The sequence below is a fragment of the Pristiophorus japonicus genome, chromosome 30, assembly GCF_044704955.1.
Source record: "Pristiophorus japonicus isolate sPriJap1 chromosome 30, sPriJap1.hap1, whole genome shotgun sequence".
Lineage (NCBI taxonomy): Eukaryota > Metazoa > Chordata > Chondrichthyes > Pristiophoridae > Pristiophorus > Pristiophorus japonicus.
In genome coordinates, this window is record NC_092006.1 from 10,762,399 (window position 1) to 10,787,077 (window position 24,679).

Sequence of the window (24,679 nt, forward strand, 5' to 3'; positions counted from 1 at the left end):
ACACTCCCGGAGACCCCCTGTAAATACTGACACACTCCCGGAGACCCCCTGTAAATACTGACACACTCCCGGGGAACCCTGTAAATACTGACACACTCCTGGGGACCCCCTGTAAATACTGACACTCCCGGGGACCCCCTGTAAATACTGACATACCCGGGGACCCCCTGTAAATACTGACACACTCTCGGGGAACCCTGTAAATACTGACACACTCCCGGGGACCCCCTGTAAATACTGACACACTCTCAGGGACCCCCTGTAAATACTGACACACACTCCCGGGGACTCCCTGTAAATACTGACACAGTCTCGGGGACCCCCTGTAAATACTGACACACACCTGGAGACCCCCTGTAAATACTGACACACACCTGGAGACCCCCTATAAATACTGACACACTCCCGGAGACCCCCTGTAAATACTGACACACTCCCGGAGACCCCCTGTAAATACTGACACACTCCCGGGGAACCCTGTAATAACTGATACACTCCCGGGGACCCCCTGTAAATACTGACATACCCGGGGACCCCCTGTAAATACTGATACACACTCCCGGGGACCCCCTGTAAATACTGACACACTCCCGGGGAACCCTGTAAATACTGACACACTCCTGGGGACCCCCTGTAAATACTGACACTCCCGGGGACCCCCTGTAAATACTGACACACACTCCAGGGGACCCCCTGTAAATACCGACACACTCCCGGGGAACCCTGTAAATACTGACACACTCCCGGGGACCCCCTGTAAATACTGACACACTCCCGGGGACTCCCTGTAAATACTGACACACACTCCCGGGGACCCCCTGTAAATACTGACACACTCTCGGGGACCCCATGTAAATACTGACACACACTCCCGGGGACCCCCTGTAAATACTGACACACTCCCGGGAACACCCTGTAAATAGTGACACCCACTCCCGGGGACCCCCTGTAAATACTGACACACACTCCCGGGGACCCCCTGTAAATACTGACACACTCTCGGGGACCCCATGTAAATACTGACACACACTCCCGGGGACCCCCTGTAAATACTGACACACTCTCGGGAACACCCTGTAAATACAGACACACTCCCGGGGACCCCCTGTAAATACTGACACACTCCCGGGGACCCCCTGTAAATACTGACACACTCCCGGGGACCCCCTGTAAATACTGACACACACTCCCGGGGACCCCCTGTCAATACTGACACACTCCCGGGGAACCCTGTAAATACTGACACACTCCCGGGGACACCCTGTAAATACTGACACACTCCCGGAGACCCCCTGTAAATACTGACACACACTCCCGGGGACCCCCTGTAAATACTGACACACACTCCCGGAGACCCCCTGTAAATACTGACACACTCCCGGGGAACCCTGTAAATACTGACACACTCTCGGGGAACCCTGTAAATACTGACACACTCCCGGGGACCCCCTGTAAATACTGACACACTCCCAGGGACCCCCTGTAAATACTGACACACTCCCGGGGAACCCTGTAAATACTGACACACTCCTGGAGACCCCCTGTAAATACTGACACTCCCGGGGACCCCCTGTAAATACTGACACACACTCCCGGGGACCCCCTGTAAATACTGACACACACTCCCGGAGACCCCCTGTAAATACTGACACACTCCCGGGGAACCCCTGTAAATACTGACACACACTCCCGGAGACCCCCTATAAATACTGACACACTCTCGGGGAACCCCTGTAAATACTGACACACACTCCCGGGGACCTCCTGTAAATACTGACACATTCCCAGGGACCCCCTGTAAATACTGACACACTCCCGGGGAACCCTGTAAATACTGACACACTCCCGGGGAACCCTGTAAATACTGACACACTCCCGGAGACCCCCTGTAAATACTGACACACTCCCGGGGAACCCTGTAAATACTGACACTCCCGGGGACCCCCTGTAAATACTGACACACTCCCGGGGAACCCTGTAAATACTGACACTCCCGGGGACCCCCTGTAAATACTGACACACTCCCGGGGACCCCCTGTAAATACTGACACACTCCCGGAGACCCCCTGTAAATACTGACACACTCCCAGGGACCCCCTGTAAATACTGACACACTCCCGGAGACCCCCTGTAAATACTGACACACTCCCGGGGAACCCTGTAAATACTGACACTCCCGGGGACCCCCTGTAAATACTGACACACTCCCGGGGACCCACTGTAAATACTGACACACTCCCGGGGAACCCTGTAAATACTGACACTCCCGGGGACCCCCTGTAAATACTGACACACTCCCGGGGACCCCCTGTAAATACTGACACACTCCCGGGGACCCCCTGTAAATACTGACACACTCCCGGGGACCCCCTGTAAATACTGACGCACACTCCCGGGGATCCCCTGTAAATACTGACACACTCCCAGGGACCCCCTGTAAATACTGACACATTCCCAGGGACCCCCTGTAAATACTGACACACTCCCGGGGACCCCCTTGTAAATACTGACACACTCCCGAGGACCCCCTGTAAATACTGACACACACTCCCGGGGACCCCCTGTAAATACTGACACATTCCCAGGGACCCCCTGTAAATACTGACACACTCCCGGGGACCCCCTGTAAATACTGACACACTCCCAGGGACCCTCTGTAAATACTGACACATTCCCAGGGACCCCCTGTAAATACTGACACACTCCCGGGGACCCCCTTGTAAATACTGACACACTCCCGAGGACCCCCTGTAAATACTGACACACACTCCCGGGGACCCCCTGTAAATACTGACACACTCCCGGGGACCCCCTGTAAATACTGACACACACTCCCGGGGACCTCCTGTAAATACTGACACACTCCCGGGGACCCCCTGTAAATACTGACACACTCCCGGGGACCCCCTGTAAATACTGACACACTCCCGGGGACCCCCTGTAAATACTGACACACTCCCGGGGTCCCCCTGTAAATACTTACACACTCCCAGGGACCCCCTGTAAATACTGACACACTCCTGGGGACCCCCTGTAAATACTGACACACTCCCGAGAACACCCTGTAAATAGTGACACACACTCCCGGGGACCCCCTGTAAATACTGACACACTCCTGGGGACCCCTGTAAATACTGACACACTCCCGGGAACACCCTGTAAATACTGACACACACTCCCAGCGACCCTCTTCAAACAGTGGCGCTCTCTCCATATCTGTGTACGGTTGCAACTACAGTCGTACTCCAGATGTTTACACGAGTTCCCACTCTTCTCCCCCCCCCCTCCCCCCCAACATCTGCAAAGCAGTGTTCACAGCTGGGCGATATTGGGGGAGGGGGCGAGGGTTTGGCCACGCGGTGGGAGGGGGAGGGGGAGGAGGAGGTGCTAATCCAGGCGGGAGCCGAGTGACAGAAACCGATTGGTTTACAGACGCAATGCCAAAAAACAGGCGCGTCTCCCAAGACTTGGCCAATTTCACCCGCGGGTCGGGCTGCAAAAGAGCCGGAGCGGCGGACTGCTTCAACCTCCAGCGCGAGCTTCTCCGAGTGGGCGACAGTTCTGAGACGGGCAACTGGGTGACATCATCACAACCCTGGTCGCCATCTTGGAGTGTGGGCAAGAACATCGGCAGGGCCCAGGTACAGAGGAGTGGGAAGGTCGGGGCGGAGGAGCGGTGAGAGATCGGGGGCGGAGGAGCGGCGAGAGATCGGGGGCGGAGGAGCGGCGAGAGATCGGGGGCGGAGGAGCGGCGAGAGATCGGGGGCGGAGGAGCGGCGAGAGATCGGGGCGGAGGAGCGGCGAGATATCGGGAGCGGAGGAGCGGCGAGAGATCGGGGGCGGAGGAGCGGCGAGAGATCGGGGCGGAGGAGCGGCGAGAGATCGGGGGCGGAGGAGCGGCGAGAGATCGGGGGCGGAGGAGCGGCGAGAGATCGGGGGCGGAGGAGCGGCGAGAGATCGGGGGCGGAGGAGCGGCGAGAGATCGGGGGCGGAGGAGCGGCGAGAGATCGGGGCGGAGGAGCGGCGAGAGATCGGGGCGGAGGAGCGGCGAGAGATCGGGAGCGGAGGAGCGGCGAGAGATCGGGGCGGAGGAGCGGCGAGAGATCGGGGCGGAGGAGCGGCGAGAGATCGGGGGCGGAGGAGCGGCGAGAGATCGGGGCGGAGGAGCGGCGAGAGATCGGGGGCGGAGGAGCGGCGAGAGATCGGGACGGAGGAGCAGCGAGAGATCGGGGCGGAGGAGCGGCGAGAGATCGGGGCGGAGGAGCGGCGAGAGATCGGGGCGGAGGAGCGGCGAGAGATCGGGGCGGAGGAGCGGCGAGATATCGGGGCGGAGGAGCGGCGAGAGATCGGGGCGGAGGAGCGGCGAGATATCGGGGGCGGAGGAGCGGCGAATGAGGGTACGGGGCCCAGGAGGGCTGAGGGCCCAGGGGCAGCACGGGCCCAGCCCACACTGTGCGATTATGTGCGCGCACTAGGTCTGTGCAGCAGAGCTGGTCTCCAGTCGTCCTGTGTAAGGGAACTAAATTCCACACCGAGTCTGAGAACAGTGAAGGAAACGTCACAGTTTATTCGTGTAAAACGCTTTGGGAGAAGTGGGGAAACTCCGCAGTTTCACCAGCCCTTCTCTCCGAGCGAAGTATTCAAGTTACAATTATACCATTGGGGGCGGTCCTGCCCCCTTACACCATTGTCCAATTATCTAACATTTTTGTAACGTCTTACCTTAAATGGTAATGCTATGACAATCTATCTTTATAATGTGGTAAGTCAAAGGTTAACTAGCATACGTACACACAAGTGGGGTTAGTTCCCGTCTCAGCAGAACTATCTTCCTGTTATTAGTACAAGCGATATACATCTGTCTGCCTCTCCAACTGCTCACTGTCCCACTTCCCCTATCTCCATGATTCAGGGTCAGCAGACATTGGAGACTGAATATGTTTTTTGCTGAAGCATACATTTCTTACTTTGAACACTTTCCCTGTCCCATAATTCATCACAGAGAGAGAGAGAGAGACAGCGGAGCTGGTTACACATTATAAAAGTTACAAAGGTTATAGGTTAAGAAATTTTCTCCTACATCCTGGTTAACCCTTGCCCCTGGACCAAGACCTCGCTCTGTCAAGCCCCGTGTGGTGCCTGGTGTACAACGATCACCCCACGTTAAAACAATCCACCCACAGGCACTTTCCACCCCCTCAACTGGAGTTCAGGACTGGAACATCTGGTCCTTCATCGGAACATCTGTGAACTCGAGGAAGCAAGTCATCCTCGTTCGAGGGACCGCCTACGATGATGAGGAGGAATTTCTTCTCTCAGAGGGTTGTAAATCTGTGGAATTCGCTGCCTCAGAGAGCTGTGGGAGCCGGGACATTGAATAAATTTAAGACAGAAATAGACAGTTTCTTAACCGATAAGGGGGCGGGCAGGGAAGTGGAGCTGAGTCCATGATCGGATCAGCCAGGATCGTATTAAATGGCGGAGCAGGCTCGAGGGGCCGAATGGCCGACTCCTGCTCCTATTTCTTATGATCTTATGATCTTATGATGAATTTCTCACCACACGGTGTCCAGTATTGTAGGTGCAACATTCTCCACCGCCACCTGGTGGTGCTGTTGACCAACAAATAATTCCTCCCTCAGCAAAAGGGATTTCGTGAATCAATTCACCTCCAGGGTTAGCAGAGGGAACAGGAGCGGGAGTACTCGACTCGAGCCTGCTCCGCCTTTCAATATCACGGCTGATCTTCGACCTCAACTCCACTTTCCCGCCCGATCCCTCGATTCCCTCAATATACAAAAATCTATCGATCTCAGCCTTGAATATACTCAACGACTGAGTCTCCACAGCCCTCTGGGGCAGAGAATCCCAAAGATTCACCCCCCTCTGAGTGAAGAAATTCCTCCTCATCTCAGTCCTCAATGGCCGACCCCTTATCCTGAGACTGTGGGACCCCCTGGTAACCAAACTGGTAGCAATGCGGTGGAGGAGGATTTCCTGGAGTGTATTAGGGATGGTTTTCTGGACCAATATGTCGAGGAATCAACCCGAGAGCTGGCCATCCTAGACTGGGTGATGTGTAATGAGAAGGGACTAATTAGCAATCTTGTTGTGCGAGGCCCCTTGGGGAAGAGTGACCATAATATGGTAGAATTCTTCATAAAGATGGAGAATGACACAGTTAATTCAGGGACTAGGGTCCTGAACTTAAGGAAAGGTAACTTCGATGGTATGAGACGTGAATTGGCTAGGATAGACTAGTGAATGATACTTAAAGGGTTGACGGTGGATTGGCAATGGCAAACGTTTAAAGATCACATGGATGAACTTCAACAATTGTACATCCTTCTCTGGCGTAAACATAAAATGGGGAAGATGGCTCAACCGTGGCTAACAAGGGAAATTAGGGATAGTGTTAGATCCAAGGAAGAGGCAAATAAATTGGCCAGAAAAAGCAACAACTCAGAGGACTTGGAGAAATTTAGAATTCAGCAGAGGAGCATAAAGGGTTTAATTAGGAGGGGGAAAATAGAGTATGAGAGGAAGCTTGCAGGGAACATAAAAACTGACTGCAAAAGCTTCTATTGATTTGTGAAGAGAAAAAGATTAGTGAAGACTGATATAGGTCCCTTGCAGTCAGAATCAGGTGAATTCATAATGGGGAACAAAGAAATGGCAGACAATTGAACAAATACTTTGGTTCTGTCTTCTCTAAGGAAGACATAAATAACCTTCTGGAAATATTAGAGGACCGAGGGTCTAGTGAGAAGGAGGAACTAAAGGAAATCCTTATTGGTCAGGAAACTGTGTTAGGAAAATTGATGGGATTGAAGGCCAATAAATCCCTGGGGCCTAATAGTCTGTATCCCAGAGTATTTTAGGAAGTGGCCCTAGAAATAATGGATGCATTGATGATCATTTTCCAACAGTCGATAGACTCTGGATCAGTTCCTAATGATTGGAGGCTATCTAATGTAACACCACTTTTTAAAAAAGGAGGGAGAGAGAAAAGGGGTAATTATAGACCGGTTAGCCTGACATCGGTGGTGGGGAAAATGTTGGAATCAATTATTAAAGATGTAATAGCAGCGTATTTGGAAAGCAGTGACAGGATCGGTCCAAGTCAGCATGGATTTATGAAAGGGAAATCATGCTTGACAAATCTTCTCGAATTTTTTGAGGATGTAACTAGTAGAGTGGTCAAGGGAGAACCAGTGGATGTGGTATATTTAGACTTTCAAAAGGCTTTTGACAAGGTCACACACAAGAGATTGGTGTGCAAAATTAAAGCACAAGGTATTGGGGGTAATGTAATGACATGAATAGAGAACTGGTTGGCAGACAGAAAGTAGAGAGTAGGAATAAACGGGTCCTTTTCAGAATGGCAGGCAGTGACTAGTGGTGTACCGCAGGGTTCAGTGCTGGGGCCCCAGCTATTTACAATATACATCAATGATTTAGCGAAGGAATTGAATGTAATATCTCCAAGTTTGCAGATGACACTAAGCTGGGTGGCAGTGTGAGCTGTGAGGAGGATGCTAAGAGGCTGCAGGGTGACTTGGAAGGTTAGGTGAGTGGGCAAATGCATGGCAGATGCAGTATAATGTGGATAAATGTGAGGTTATCCACTTTGGTGTTAAAAACAGGAAGGCAGAATATTATCTGAATGGTGACAGATTGGTAAAGGGGGAGGTGCAACGAGACCTGGGTGTCATGGTACATCAGTCATTGAAAGTTGGCATGCAGGTACAGCAGGCGGTGAAGAAGGCAAATGGCATGTTGGCCTTCATAGCGAGGGGATTTGAGTATAGGAGCAGGGAGGTCTTACTGCAGTTGTACAGGGCCTTGGTGAGGCCTCACCTGGAATATTGTGTTCAGTTTTGGTCTCCTAATCTGAGGAAGGACGTTCTTGCTATTGAGGGAGTGCAGCGAAGGTTCACCAGACTGATTCCAGGGATGGCTGGACTGACATATGACAAAAGACTGGATCAACTGGGCCTGTATTCACTGGAGTTTAGAAGCCTGAGAGGAGATCTCATAGAAACATGTAAGATTCTGACGGGACTGGACAAGTTAGATGCAGGAAGAATGTTCCCGATGTTGGGGAAGTCCAGAACCAGGGGTCACAGTCTAAGGATAAGGGGTAAGCCATTTAGGACCGAGATGAGGAGAAACTTCTTCACCCAGAGAGTGGTGAACCTGTGGAATTCTCTACCACAGAAAGTTGTTGAGGCCAATTCACTAAATATATTCAAAAAGGAGTTAGATGAGGTCCTTACTACTCGGGGGATCAAGGGGTATGGCGAGAAAGCAGGAATGGGGTACTGAAGTTGCATGTTCAGCCATGAACTCATTGAATGGCGGTGCAGGCTCGAAGGGCCGAATGGCCTGCTCCTGCACCTATTTTCTATGTTTCTATGTTTCTATGTTTCTATGTACACTTCTGGTTGCCATATTATATCGTGGGCCCCCCTGACCTGTGTGACAACACCACCGCAGGTCGGGGCTAAAAATAGAGCTGGAGCGCTGGGCCCTGGAACACGGTGGGCGGAGGAGCGGCGAGAGATCGGGGTGGAGGAGCGGCGAGAGATCGGGGCGGAGGAGCGGCGAGAGATCGGGGGCGGAGGAGCGGCGTGAGATCGGGGCGGAGGAGCGGCGAGAGATCGGGGCGGAGGAGCGGCGTGAGATCGGGGCGGAGGAGCGGCGAGGGATCGGGGCGGAGGAGCGGCGAGGGATCGGGGGCGGAGGAGCGGCGAGGGATCGGGGCGGAGTGAGATCGGGGGCGGAGGAGCGGCGAGAGATCGGGGCGGAGGAGCGGCGAGAGATCGGGGCGGAGGAGCGGCGAGAGATCGGGGCGGAGGAGAGATCGGGGCGGAGGAGCGGCGAGAGATCGGGGCGGAGGAGCGGCGAGAGATCGGGGCGGAGGAGCGGCGAGAGATCGGGGGCGGAGGAGCGGCGAGAGATCGGGGCGGAGGAGCGGCGAGAGATCGGGGCGGAGGAGCGGCGAGAGATCGGGGCGGAGGAGCGGCGAGAGATCGGGGCGGAGGAGCGGCGAGAGATCGGGGGCGGAGGAGCGGCGAGAGATCGGGGCGGAGGAGTATCGAGAGATCGGGGCGGAGGAACGGCGAGAGATCGGGGGCGGAGGAGCGGCGAGAGATCGGGGCGGAGGAGTATCGAGAGATCGGGGGCGGAGGAGCGGCGAGAGATCGGGGGCGGAGGAGCGGCGAGAGATCGGGGGCGGAGGAGTATCGAGAGATCGGGGCGGAGGAGCGGCAAGAGATCGGGGGCGGAGGAGCGGCGAGAGATCGGGGCGGAGGAGCGGCGAGAGATCGGGGGCGGAGGAGCGGCGAGAGATCGGGGCGGAGGAGCGGCGAGGGATCGGGGCGGAGGAGCGGCGAGGGATCGGGGCGGAGGAGCGGCGAGGGATCGGGGCGGAGGAGCGGCGAGAGATCGGGGCGGAGGAGCGGCGAGAGATCGGGGGCGGAGGAGCGGCGAGGGATCGGGGCGGAGGAGCGGCGAGAGATCGGGGCGGAGGAGCGGCGAGAGATCGGGGGCGGAGGAGCGGCGAGGGATCGGGGCGGAGGAGCGGCGAGAGATCGGGGCGGAGGAGCGGCGAGAGATCGGGGCGGAGGAGCGGCGAGAGATCGGGGCGGAGGAGGGGCGAGAGATCGGGGGCGGAGGAGCGGCGAGAGATCGGGGCGGAGGAGCGGCGAGAGATCGGGGCGGAGGAGCGGCGAGAGATCGGGGGCGGAGGAGGGGCGAGAGATCGGGGGCGGAGGAGCGGCGAGAGATCGGGGCGGAGGAGCGGCGAGAGATCGGGGCGGAGGAGCGGCGAGAGATCGGGGGCGGAGGAGGGGCGAGAGATCGGGGGCGGAGGAGCGGCGAGAGATCGGGGCGGAGGAGCGGCGAGAGATCGGGGCGGAGGAGCGGCGAGAGATCGGGGCGGAGGAGCGGCGAGAGATCGGGGGCGGAGGAGTATCGAGAGATCGGGGGCGGAGGAGCGGCGAGAGATCGGGGCGGAGGAGCGGCGAGAGATCGGGGCGGAGGAGCGGCGAGAGATCGGGGCGGAGGAGCGGCGAGAGATCGGGGGCGGAGGAGCGGCGAGAGATCGGGGCGGAGGAGCGGTGAATGAGGGTACAGGGCCCAGGAGAGCCGAGGACCCAGGGGCAGCACGGGCCCAGCCCACACTGTGCGATATGTGGGCGCACTAGGCCCGTGCAGCAGAGCTGGTCTCCAGTCGTCCTGGTTAACCCTTGCCCCTGGACCAAGACCTCGCTCTGTCAAGCCCCGTGTGGTGGCTGGTGTACAACGGTCACCCCACGTTAAAACAATCCACCCACAGGCATCTTCCACCCCCTCAATTGGAGTTCAGGACTGGAACATCTGGTCCTTCATCGAAACACTTGTGAACTCGAGGAAGCAAGTCATCCTCGTTCGAGGGACCGCCTACGATGATGAGGAGGAATTTCTTCTCTCAGAGGGTTGTAAATCTGTGGAATTCTCTGCCTCGGAGAGCTGTGGAAGCCGGGACATTGAATATATTTAAGACGGAAATAGACAGTTTCTTAACCGATAAGGGGATAAGGGGGCGGGCAGGGAAGTGGAGCTGAGTCCATGATCGGATCAGCCAGGATCGTATTAAATGGCGGAGCAGGCTCGAGGGGCCGAATGGCCGACTCCTGCTCCTATTTCTTATGATCTTATGATCTTATGATGAATTTCTCACCACACGGTGTCCGGTATTGTAGGTGCAACATTCTCCACCGCCACCTGGTGGTGCTGTTGACCAACAAATAATTCCTCCCTCAGCAAAAGGGATTTCGTGAATCAATTCACCTCCAGGGTTAGCAGAGGGAACAGGAGCGGGAGTACTCGACTCGAGCCTGCTCCGCCTTTCAATATCACGGCTGATCTTCGACCTCAACTCCACTTTCCCGCCCGATCCCTCGATTCCCTCAATATCCAAAAATCTCTCGATCTCAGCCTTGAATATACTCAACGACTGAGTCTGCACAGCCCTCTGGGGCAGAGAATCCCAAAGATTCACCCCCCTCTGAGTGAAGAAATTCCTCCTCATCTCAGTCCTCAATGGCCGACCCCTTATCCCGAGACTGTGTGACCCCCTGGTTCTAAAACCTTGTTATGCTGATCCTGTGTTGAACCTTGGTTAGACCACAGTTGGAGCACTGCGTACAGTTCTGGTCGCCGTATTATAAACAGGTTATAGGGGCACTGGAGAAGGTGCAGAGAAGATTTACAAGGATGATACCAGAAATGCGAGGGTATACCTATCAGGGAAGGATGAACAGGCTGGGTCTCTTTCCTCTTAATAGAAACATAGACATAGAAAATAGGTGCAGGAGTAGGCCATTCGGCCCTTCGAGCCTGCACCGTCATTCAATGAGTTCATGGCTGAACATTCAACTTCAGTACCCCATTCCTGCTTTCTCGCCATACCCCTTGATCCCCCTAGCAGTAAGGACCTCATCTAACTCCTTTTTGAATATATTTAGTGAATTGGCCTCAACAACTTTCTGCGGCCGGGAATTCCACAGGTTCACCACTCTCTGGGTGAAGAAGTTCCTCCGCATCTCGGTCCTAAATGGCTTACCCCTTATCCTTAGACTGTGACCCCTGGTTCTGGACTTCCCCAACATTGGGAACATTCTTCCTGCATCTAACCTGTCTAACCCCGTCAGAATTTTATATGTTTCTATGAGGTCCCCTCTCATTCTTCTGAACTCCAGTGAATACAAGCCCAGTTGATCCAGTCTTTCTTGATAGGTCAGTCCCGCCATGAACAAAGAAGGCTGAGGGGTGAGCTAATAGACGTCTTTAAAATGATGAAAGGTTTTGAGCGAGTGGATACAGAGAGAATGTTTCCATTTGTGGGCAAGAGCATAACTAGAGGCCATCAATATAAGACAGTCACTGATAAACCCAATGGGGAATTCAGGAGAAACTTCTTTACCCAGAGAGCGGTGAGAATGTGGAGCTCGCTGCCACAGGGAGGGGTTGAGGCGAATAGTATCGATGTATTTAAGGGGAGGCTGGATAAACACACGAGGGAGAAGGGAATAGAGGGTGATGCTGATAGATTTAGATGAGGAAAGACTGGAGGAGGCCCGAGTGGAGCATAAACGCCGGCACGGACTGGTTGGGCCCAATGGCCTATTTCTGTGCCGTATATCCGATGTACTCTCCAGCCAAGGGTGAAATAGTCTTTCTATCTTAATTGTGTCTCTTCTACGGACTGTGCCAAGTTTGCCTTTAACAACGAGAACCTGGTTTGTGGCTGTCATTTGAGAAACAACTCTGCTGGTGTTCTACCAGTAGTTGTATGAGGATTATTATGATAAGTAATTAGAGAATTTGCTCATTTGTGATCCAACGACGACTACCGTTTCTTTGGATTTGGATCCAACATTTGTTTGATGAGGACACGTTTTACAACTTGTACAGTGCGCTCTGCTCCACCATTCGAAGCAGGATGACATGGTGGAACCTTGGTATATTTCAACACCGTTTCTGCTCATGAGATGTGCGCCCCATTATCAGACACACTTTCTTCTGGGGAGGCCATACGAGGAAAACAATCTTTGCAAATTGTCGAACGTTTTACTCGTTGTTATTTTCCGTATCGGAAACACCTCGACCCACTTCGAATGGCTATCAATCACAACGAACAATTGTTGTCCTTCTAGCTCAGCAAAATCGATATGTAGCCTTTGCCACACCCAGGGAGGCCATTTCCATGGCTGTAGTGGTACTGGTGGTGGTTGCTTGCTTACCGATTGACATGTCGTTCACTGACTCACGATGTACTCTATATCTTTATCCAGACCTGGCCACCATAAGTAACTGCGTGCAAAACTCTTGGTCAAGCACATTCCCAGGTGCTGGTCATGGAGGTCTCCTAATAATTTAGACCTGAATTTATTTGGTATAACCACTCTTGCACCCCACATGATACAATCTTTATCCACTGATAATTCATTCCTACGAATGAAGAATGGATGTGTATCTTTGTCTGTTACCTGGTTTGGCCATCCGTTTGTGATGTGAGGAGGATGCTAAGAGGCTGCAGGGTGACTTGGACAGGTTAGGTGAGTGGGCAAATGCATGGCAGATGCAGTATAATGTGGATAAATGTGAGGTTATCCACTTTGATGGCAAAAACAGGAAGGCAGAATATTATCTGAAGGGTGACAGATTAGGAAAAGGGGAGGTGCAACGAGACCTGGGTGTCATGGTACATCAGTCATTGAAGGTTGGCATGCAGGTACAGCAGGCGGTGAAGAAGGCACGTGGCATGTTGGCCTTCATAGCGAGGGGATTTGAGTATAGGAACAGGGAGGTTGTACAGGGCCTTGGTGAGGCCTCACATGGAATATTGTGTTCAGTTTTGGTTGAGGCCAGTTCGATAGATATATTCAAAAGGGAGTTAGATATGGCCCTGACGGCTAAAGGGATCAAGGGGTGTGGAGAGAAAGCAGGAGTGGGGTACTGAAGTTGCATGATCAGCCATGATCATATTGAATGGCGGAGCAGGCTCGAAGGGCCGAATGGCCTGCTCCTGCACCTATTTTCTATGTTTCTCTGTTTCTATGTAATCATACACCTTTCACATACACCTTTGGTTGCTATTCCAATCTCTTCAGCTGTGACTGGCAGTTCATCAATGTATGAAAAATAGAACACATCTTGGATTTTCAGCTGTTCTACAAAACAAAGAACATCTCAAAGTCGCTCTCTCGGTTGGCTGGATCATTCACTGACAAAACTTTCAGCTAGGCTATCCATAAATCCCATCCTACATCGCCAATGTGATATCTTCTTTATGACATCACTAATCCACGCACTCGACAAGGTGGTTCCATTACATCATGTGACTTTCATTGTGTTTACATCAGCAGTTGCATTACCACTGTAGTCCACTAGGTGGAGCACTATTACAGTGCCCAGAACTGCTCACAGTGCGCCAGGTGTGGTCTAACTAGGGTTTTGTATAACGGCCCTGGACAATGTGGACTATTTCCCATACCTCGGGAGCCTCTTATCAACAAGAGCAGACATTGACGAGGAGATCCAACACCGCCTCCAGTGCGCCAGTGCAGCCTTAGACCGCCCGAGGAAAAGAGTGTTCGAAGACCAGCCCCTGAAACCTACCACCCAGCTCATGGTCTACAGGGCTGCAGTGATACCCGCCCTCCTGTATGGCTCAGAGACATGGACCATGTACAGTAGACACCTCAAGTCGCTGGAGAAATACCACCAACGATGTCTCCGCAAGATCGTACAAGTCCCCTGGGAGGACAGACGCACCAACGTTAGCGTCCTCGACCAGGCCAACATCCCCAGCATCGAAGCACTGACCACACTCGACCAGCTCCGCTGGGCAGGGCCACATTGTCCGCATGCCCCAGACACGAGACTCCCAAAGCGAGCGCTCTACTCGGAACTCCTTCACGGGCAAACGAGCCAAAGGTGGGCAGAGGAAACGTTACAAGGGACCACCCTCAAAGCCTCCCTGATAAAGTGCAACATCCCCACCGACACCTGGGAGTCCCTGGGCCCAAAGACCAGTCCGCCCTAAGTGGAGGAAGTGCATCCGGGAGGGCGCTGAGCACCTCGAGTCTCGTCGCCGAGAGCGTGCAGAAACCAAGCGCAGGCAGCGGAAGGAGCGTGCGGCAAACCAGTCCCACCCTCCCCTTCCCTCAACCACTGTCTGTCCCACCTGTGACAGGGACTGTGGCTCTCGTATTGGACTGTTCAGCCACCTAAGGACTCATGTTAAGAGTGAAAGCGAGTCTTCCTCGACTCCGAGGGACTGCCTATGATAGATGATGATGCATAACTTCTACCCTCTTGTGTTCTAGTCCTCCAGATATCAAGGCCAGCAAACTGTCGGAGATTGAGGGGCCGATCTGATCGAGGGGGTTTACGATGATTGAAGGATTCGATCGGGTGGATCGAGAGAGGAACGGTTTCCTCTGGTGGGGGGAGCCCAGAACAAGGGGGCGCCTCACCTTAAAATCAGAGCCAGGCCGTTCAGGGGTGATGTCAGGGAGCACTTCTTCACACAAAGGGCCGCGGGAATCGGGAACTCTCTCCCCCAAAAAGCTGTGGAGGTCGGAGGTCAATTGGAGCTTTCAAAACTGAGACCTTTGTTGGGTATTAAAGGCTACGGACCAAAGGCAGGAAGATACAGATCAGCCAGTGTCGGTCGTGGCTCAGTGGGCAACTCTCTCTCTCTCTCGCCTCGGAGTCAGAAGGTCGTGGGGTCGAGTCCCCGCTCCAGAGACTTGAGCACATAATCCAGGCCGACACTCCCAGTGCCAGTACTGAGGGAGCGCCGCACTGTCGGAGGGGCAGTACTGAGGGAGCGCCGTACTGTCGGAGGGGCAGTACTGAGGGAGCGCCGCACTGTCGGAGGGGCAGTACTGAGGGAGCACCGCACTGTCGGAGGGGCGGTACTGAGGGAGCACCGCACTTTCGGAGGGACAGTACTGAGGGAGCACCGCACTCTCGGAGGGGCAGTACTGAGGGAGCACCGCACTGTCGGAGGGGCAGTACTGAGGGAGCGCCGCACTGTCGGAGGGGCAGTACTGAGGGAGCGCCGCACTGTTGGAGGGGCAGTACTGAGGGAGTGCCGCACTGTCGGAGGGGCAGTACTGAGGGAGCGCCGCACTGTTGGAGTGGCAGTGCTGAGGGAGCACCGCACTGTCGGAGGGGCAGTACTGAGGGAGCGCCGCACTGTTGGAGGGGCAGTACTGAGGGAGTGCCGCACTGTCGGAGGGGCAGTACTGAGGGAGCACCGCACTGTTGGAGTGGCAGTGCTGAGGGAGCGCCGCACTGTCGGAGGGGCAGTACTGAGGGAGCACCGCATTGTTGGAGGGGCAGTACTGAGGGAGTGCCGCACTGTCGGAGGGGCAGTACTGAGGGAGCACCGCACTGTTGGAGTGGCAGTGCTGAGGGAGCGTCGCACTGTCGGAGGGGCAGTACTGAGGGAGTGCCGCACTGTCGGAGGGGCAGTACTGAGGGAACACCGCACTGTCGGAGGGGCAGTACTGAGGGAGCACCGCACTGTCGGAGGGGCGGTACTGAGGGAGCGCCGCACTGTCGGAGGGGCAGTACTGAGGGAGCGCCGCACTATCAGAGGGGCAGTACTGAGTGAGCGCCGTACTGGCGGAGGGGCAGTACTGAGGGAGCGTCGCACTGTCGGAGGTGCCGACTTTTGGATGAGACGTTAAACCGAGGCCCCGTCTGCCCTCTCGGGTGGATGTAAAAGATCCCAGGGCCACTATTGGAAGAAGAGCAGGGGGAGTTCTCCCCGGTGTCCTGGGGCCAATATTTATCCCTCAACCAACATCACTAAAACAGATGATCCGGGTCATTATCACATTGCTGTGTGTGGGAGCTTGCTGTGCGCAAATTGAGCTGCCGCGATTCCCACAATACAACAGTGACTGCACTTCCAAAAAAAAAGTACTTCATTGGCTGTAAAGTGCATGGGGACGTCCGGTGGTCGTGAAAGGCGCTATAGAAATGCAAGTCTTTCTTTCTTGTGGTTGTGATTGAATGGCGGAACAGGCTCGAGGGGTTCTTGAACGGCCTGCTCTCGCCCCGGAGGCAACAGTGCTGGCGAATGCTGCAGGGGGGGAACCGGAGGAGGCCATTCGGCCCCTCGCGGCCTTCCCACTGTCGGCACTCCGGCGCGGAGCACGGAATTCGAGAAGACCCCGATCCCACCCCGCCCTTGGCCAATGTGGGAAGGAGACGGGAAGTCAAACCAGTTGGTGGAAAAGAACGACTTCAGGCAGAATCCGCCATCCATGGCCGCCTGCGCGAGGACCCCAGGCCCCAGCACGGTTGCCAAGGCGTCCAGATATCTGCCTGGAAAACGGCGCCAGCGCTCAGAGGCAAAGGTGAAGGTCGAAGGTCGAACCCACATCCTCGGGCGAAGAATTTAATTAGTAGTTTGTTTGGACGGATCGTTCAGTGACTTAATTGCCTGTAATGATATGCTACGACTTTGCGGTAATTACAATCCAGGGCCCCGATCAGGAAGTTATGTTTGAGAAAGGTTTTCTCATTAAAATAACAGAATTGAACTGTGACCTCATCCAACAACAGCAGGCACTGGGGAAAAAACAAATCCATTTGGGACTCTCTCCATTGGCTCACAGTTAGCGAAATTCCCCTTTGATATCTTAACCCACACTTCAAATTCAGCCCGTATCTAACCCCATGCTGTACCTGCCCTGGGAGTGTTTGATGGGACAATGTAGAGGGAGCTTTACTCTGTATCTAACCCCGTGCTGTACCTGCCCTGGGAGTGTTTGATGGGACAGTGTAGAGGGAGCTTTACTCTGTATCTAACCCCGTGCTGTACCTGCCCTGGGAGTGTTTGATGGGACAGTGTAGAGGGAGCTTTACTCTGTATCTAACCCCCTGTACCTGCCCTGGGAGTGTTTGATGGGACAGTGTAGAGGGAGCTTTACTCTGTATCTAACCCCGTGCTGTACCTGCCCTGGGAGTGTTTGATGGGACAGTGTAGAGGGAGCTTTACTCTGTATCTAACCCCCTGTACCTGCCCTGGGAGTGTTTGATGGGACAGTGTAGAGGGAGCTTTACTCTGTATCTAACCCCGTGCTGTACCTGCCCTGGGAGTGTTTGATGGGACAGTGTAGAGGGAGCTTTACTCTGTATCTAACCCCCTGTACCTGCCCTGGGAGTGTTTGATGGGACAGTGTAGAAGGAGCTTTACTCTGTATCTAACCTCGTGCTGTACCTGCCCTGGGAGTGTTTGATGGGACAGTGTAGAGGGAGCTTTACTCTGTATCTAACCCCCTGTACCTGCCCTGGGAGTGTTTGATGGGACAGTGTAGAGGGAGCTTTACTCTGTATCTAACCCCCTGTACCTGCCCTGGGAGTGTTTGATGGGACAGTGTAGAGGGAGCTTTACTCTGTATCTAACTTGTTAAGAATCAAATAACTCCACGAGGCTAAGTACGGTGAGCTAGTTCAGGCATGACCTTACTCCAGTTTATTTAATCTCAAAAGTGAGGATTCAACATGGCTGCCAACATTATATACACGGCCTGCACGTGTCTGCCAGTGACCATTAGGACTCCAACAGTCGCGACCTCCGGTGGCAGATAAAACCCAGTTAACATCCACAACATCATTCCCCCCAAAGTCCTTGGTACAGGTTGTATTTACAAGATGAGACGGTCCGGGGCCTTCCGCTCCCTGGTTGATCTTCTCAGTTCGAACCCAAGCTTGGGTGAGGTAGTGGGACCATTGCTGCATTGTGGAGCAGTCGCTCTGACAGGACTGTCGGAGATGGTCGGTTCGTCTTCGTGAATGACACAAGGGTCAACTGATGGTTGGACGTGTGTTGGTTGGTCGATGATGATGTCATCTTCAATTTGTTCTGGGTTGTCTGTGAATCGCAGTTTGGTTGGGTCGATGAGCCTCTTGTACGTTTGGCCATTTAACAGGTTGACTACAAACACCCTGTTCCCCCTCCTTGGCCAAAACCGTGCCAGCAACCCACTTTGGACCATGACCACAATTCAGGACAAACACCGGGTCATGAACAGCATTGTAACGTGATACGGCCGCGTGATCGTGGTACCATTGCTGCTGTTGCCTTCTGGTTTCGACGTGATCATTGAGATCCGGGTGTACAGGGGAGAGCCTGGTTTTGAGGCCTCTCTTCATTAACAGCTCGGCAGGCGGGACCCCGGTGAGCGAGTGGGGTCTCGTCCGGTAACTGAGCAGAATGCGGGACAACCGAGTCTGTAGGGAGCCGTGAGTCACGCGTTTACGGCTCTGCTCAATGGTTTGGAGTGCCCACTCCGCTTGGCCGTTAGACGCGGCTTTGAAAGGGGTGGACCTGACACGCTTGATAAACTCGTGGAACTCCGAATTGGTGAAACACGGTCCGTTGTCGCTGACAAGGACGTCAGGCAGGCCATGGGTGGTGAACATGGCTCGGAGGCTTTCAATAGTGGCTGTGGACGTGCTGGATGACATGATTATGCATTCAATCCATTTGGAGTAAGCGTCCACTACCACTAAAAACAATGACTGATGTACCATGACACCCAGGTCTCGTTGCACCTCCCCTTTTCCTAATCTGCCGCCATCCAGTAATAGTCTGCCTCTCTGTTTTTACCACCAAAGTGGATAACCTCACATTTATCCACATTATACTTCATCTGCCATGCATTTGCCCACTCACCTAACCTGTCCAAGTCACACTGCAGCCTCTTAGCGTCCTCCTCACAGCTCACACTGCCACCCAACTTAGCATCTTCCTCGCAGCTGTGGTATATGATGCACGTCAGTTTTTTCGAAGTTTTGACCAGCTCCTGTGTCATGTAAGCGGAGGTCAGGTCCAATTTGATGAATGACTTCCCCCCCCACCCCCCTCCCCGCTAGCGTTGCAAACAGGTCATCAGCCTTGGGTAGCGGGTACTGATCCTGTATCGAGACTCGGTTGATCGTTACCTTGGAGTCGTCGCAGATCCTGACCGTGCCATCGCTTTCCAACACCGGGACAATTGGACTGGCCCATTTGCTGAACGCGACTGGTGACATGATTCCTTACCGTTGAAGTCAATCTCAACTTTCTCCCTTATTATGAATGGAACGGCCCGAGCCTTGTGATGGACAGGCCTTGCATCCGGGCCCAGGTGGATCTGCACCTTGGCACCTGTGAAGTTGCCGATGCCTGGCTCGAACAACGAGGGAAACTTGCTCAGCGCTTGAGCACACGACGAGTCATCCATTGATGATAAGGCTTTAATATCGTTCCAGTTCCATTTAATTTTCTCAAACCAACTCCTGCCGAACAGCGTTGGGCCATTGCTTGGAACGATCCACAATGATAAATCATGCACAGCTTCATCGTACGATACCTTTACTGCCGCGCTGCCAATGACTGGTATGAACTCTTTGGTGTAGGTACACAACTTCACATTGATTGGGCTCAGTCTGGGTCTTCCTGCCTTAGTGTCCCACAGCTTTTCGAAAGCCCTCTGGCTCATTATTGACTGATTCGCACCCGTGTCCAATTCCATGGATACTGGAACCCCACTTAATTTAACTTCCAGCATTATCGGAGGACTTTTGGTAAAAGAATGTACCCCATACACTTCTTCGTCCTGTACCTCGGGCGAAGTTGCCTGTGCCACTTGATCCACGCTGGATCGATCAGCCTCAGCCCCGTGGTGTGTTGCAGCACGCTTGCTCGGTTGAGGATACATTCGCTGAAGGTGCCCCATTGTTGCACAGTCTTTGCACACGTATTGCTTGAATCAGCATTGATGGGCCCGATGATAGCCCCCGCAACGCCAACAAGGCGAGATTTGATTCACCCCCGATGGCGGACTTTGAGCAGTTACAGGTTGTACGAATGTGGACGAGTAGGCCCTGCCATGTGCAGCTCTGCCTGCCGATGATATTATTTTATGCACAGTACTTGCCGGTGAGTTTCGATGCTGGGAAGATATCTGTTTCGAGTTTTCGTCCGTGGACATGCGTGCCTGGGCGATCGCGATGGCCCTGCTCAGGTCGAGAGACTCAGCAGCCAGCAGCTTTCGAAGGACGACCTCGTGGCCAATGCCAAGCACGAAAAAGTCCCGCAGCATTTCCTCCAACGCAGCTCCCAAGTTGCACGGCCCAGCGAGACGTCTCAGGTCGGCGACAACTTCCGTCCCGTCCTGGTCCCTCGGAGCGATTGTGCGTATAGAAACGATACCTCGCCACGATGATGCTTCCCTTCGGTTTAAAGTAGTTCTGAACCAGCGTACACAATTCATCGTAAATCTTATCCATTGGGCGAGTCGGTGAGAGTAGATTCTTGATAAAGCCATAAATATTTGACCCACAAACGGTGAGGAGAACTGCCCTGCGCTTAATTGCGTTATCGGTTCCTTCCAATTTGTTGGCTACAAATTACTGGTCGAGGCAATCTGTGAAATGCTCCCAGTCTTCCCCTTCCACGAATCTCTCAAATTCCAACAGACATGGTTGCGTGAAAGTTTGTATTTTTAACTCGTCGCCAATTGTTAAGTATCGAATAACTCCACAAAGCTAAGTACGGTGAGCTAGTTCAGGCTTGACCTTACTCCAGTTTATTTATTCTCAAAGTGAGTATTCGGCATGGCTGTCAACATTATAGACACGGTTTGCGCGTGTCTGCCAGTGACCATTAGGACTCCGACAGTCACACCCTTCGGTGGCAGGTAAAACCCAGTTAACATAACCCGTGCTGTACCTGCCTTGGGAGTGTTTGATGGGACAGTGTAGAGGGAGCTTTACTCTGTATCTAACCCCCTGTACCTGCCCTGGGAGTGTTTGATGGGACAGTGTAGAGGGAGCTTTACTCTGTATCTAACCCCGTGCTGTACCTGCCCTGGGAGTGTTTGATGGGACAGTGTAGAGGGAGCTTTACTCTGTATCTAACCCCATGCTGTACCTGCCCTGGAAGTGTTTGATGGGACAGTGTAGAGGGAGCTTTACTCTGTATCTAATCCCGTGCTGTACCTGCCCTGGGAGTGTTTGATGGGACAGTGTAGAGGGAGCTTTACTCTGTATCTAAACCCGTGCTATACCTGCCCTGGGAGTGTTTGATGGGACAGTGTAGAGGGAGCTTTACTCTGTATCTAACCCCGTGCTGTACCTGCCCTGGGAGTGTTTGATGGGACAGTGTAGAAGGAGCTTTACTCTGTATCTAACCCCGTGCTGTACCTGCCCTGGGAGTGTTTGATGGGACAGTGTAGAGGGAGCTTTACTCTGTATCTAACCCCGTGCTGTACCTGCCCTGGGAGTGTTTGATGGGACAGTGTAGAGGGAGCTTTACTCTGTATCTAACCCCCTGTACCTGCCCTGGGAGTGTGTGATGGGACAGTGTAGAGGGAGCTTTACTCTGTATCTAACCCCGTGCTGTACCTGCCCTGGGAGTGTTTGATGGGACAGTGTAGAGAGAGCTTTACTCTGTATCTAACCACCTGTACCTGCCCTGGGAGTGTTTGATGGGACAGTGTAGAGGGAGATTTACTCTGTATCTAACCCCCTGTACCTGCCCTGGGAGTGTTTGATGGGACAGTGTAGAGGGAGCTTTACTCTGTATCTAACCCCGTGCTGTACCTGCCTTGGAAGTGTTTGATGGGACAGTGTAGAGGGAGCTTTACTCTGTATCTAACCCCATGTTGTACCTGCCTTGGAAGTGTTTGATGGGACAGTGTCGAGGGAGCTTTACTCTGCATCTAACCCATGCCACCTGCCTTGGAAGTGTTTGATGGGACAGTGTAGAGGGAGCTTTACTCTGTATCTAACCCCCTGTATCTGCCCTGGGAGTGTTTGATGGTACAGTGTAGAGGGAGCTTTACTCTGTATCTAACCCCCTGTACCTGCCCTGGGAATGTTTGATGGGACAGTGTAGAGGGAGCTTTACTCTGTATCTAACCCCGTGCTGTACCTGCCCTGGGAGTGTTTGATGGGACAGTGTAGAGGGAGCTTTACTCTGTATCTAACCTCGTGCTGTACCTGCCTTGGAAGTGTTTGATGGGACAGTGTAGAGGGAGCTTTACTCTGTATCTAACCCCCTGTACCTGCCCTGGGAGTGTTTGATGGGACAGTGTAGAGGGAGCTTTACTCTGTATCTAACCCCGTGCTGTACCTGCCTTGGAAGTGTTTGATGGGACAGTGTAGAGGGAGCTTTACTCTGTATCTAACCCCCTGTACCTGCCCTGTGAGTGTTTGATGGGACAGTGTAGAGGGAGCTTTACTCTGTATCTAACCCCCTGTACCTGCTCTGGGAGTGTTTGATGGGACAGTGTTGAGGGAGCTTTACTCTGTATCTAACCCTGTGCTGTACCTGCCCTGGGAGTGTTTGATGGGACAGTGTAGAGGGAGCTTTATTCTGTATCTAATCCCATGCTGTACCTGCCCTGGCAGTGTTTGATGGGACAGTGTAGAGGGAGCTTTACTCTGTATCTAACCCCGTGCTGTACCTGCCTTGGAAGTGTTTGATGGGACAGTGTGGAGGGAGCTTTACTCTGTATCTAACCCCCTGTACCTGCCCTGGGAGTGTTTGATGGGACAGTGTAGAGGGAGCTTTACTCTGTATCTAACCCCCTGTACCTGCCCTGGGAGTGTTTGATGGGACAGTGTAGAGGGAGCTTTACTCTGTATCTAACCCTGTGCTGTACCTGCCCTGGGAGTGTTTGATGGGACAGTGTAGAGGGAGCTTTATTCTGTATCTAATCCCATGCTGTACCTGCCCTGGCAGTGTTTGATGGGACAGTGTAGAGGGAGCTTTACTCTGTATCTAACCCCCTGTACCTGCCCTGGGAGTGTTTGATGGGACAGTGTAGAGGGAGCTTTACTCTGTATCTAACCCCCTGTACCTGCCCTGGGAGTGTTTGATGGGACAGTGTAGAGGGAGCTTTACTCTGTATCTAACCCCGTGCTGTACCTGCCCTGGGAGTGTTTGATGGGACAGTGTAGAGGGAGCTTTACTCTGTATCTACCCCCGTGCTGTACCTGCCCTGGGAGTGTTTGATGGGACAGTGTAGAGGGAGCTTTATTTTGTATCTAATCCCATGCTGTACCTGCCCTGGGAGTGTTTGATGGGACAGTGTAGCATAGAAACAGAGAAAATAGGTGCAGGAGTAGGCCATTTGGCCCTTCGAGCCTGCACCACCATTCAATATGATCATGGCTGATCATGCAACTTCAGTACCCCATTCCTGCTTTCTCTCCTTACCCCTTGATCCCTTTAGCCATAAGGGCTATATCTAACGAACTGGCCTCATCAACTTTCTGTGGTAGAGAATTTCAGAGGTTCACAATTCTCTGAGTGAAGAAGTTTCTCCTCATCTCGGTTCTAAATGGTTTACCCCTTATCCTTAGACTGTGACCCCTGGTTCTGGACTTCCCCAACATCGGGAACATTCTTCCTGCATCTAACCTGTCCAATCCCGTCAGAATTTTACATGTTTCTATGAGATCCCCTCTCATTCTTCTAAATTCCAGTGAATATAAGCCTAGTCGATCCAGTCTTTCTTCACATGTCAGTCATGCCATCCCGGGAATCAGTCTGTTGAACCTTCGCTGCACTCCCTCAATAGCAAGAATGTCCTTCCTCAGATTAGGAGACCAAAACTGAACACAATACTCAAGGTGTGGCCTCACCAAGGCCCTGTAGAGGGAGCTTTACTCTGTATCTAACCCCGTGCTGGACCTGCCCTGGGAGTGTTTGATGGGGACAGTGTAGAGGGAGCTTTACTCTGTATCTAACCCCCTGTACCTGCCCGGGGAGTGTTTGATGGGACAGTGTAGAGGGAGCTTTACTCTGTATCTAACCCCGTGCTGTACCTGCCCTGGGAGTGTTTGATGGGGACAGTGTCGAGGGAGCTTTACTCTGTCTGTGAACCACCTGAACCCCTCGATTAGATTCCAGCCTGTAACTCATTCCCGGGTATGCGTTATTCTATATATAAACCCCCCGAACCCCTCGATTAGATTCCAGCCTGTAACTCACTCCCGGGTATCCGTTATTCTATATATAAACCCCCCCAAACCCCTCGATTAGATTCCAGCCTGTAACTCACTCCCAGGTATCCGTTATTCTATATATAAACCCCCCGAACCGCTCGAT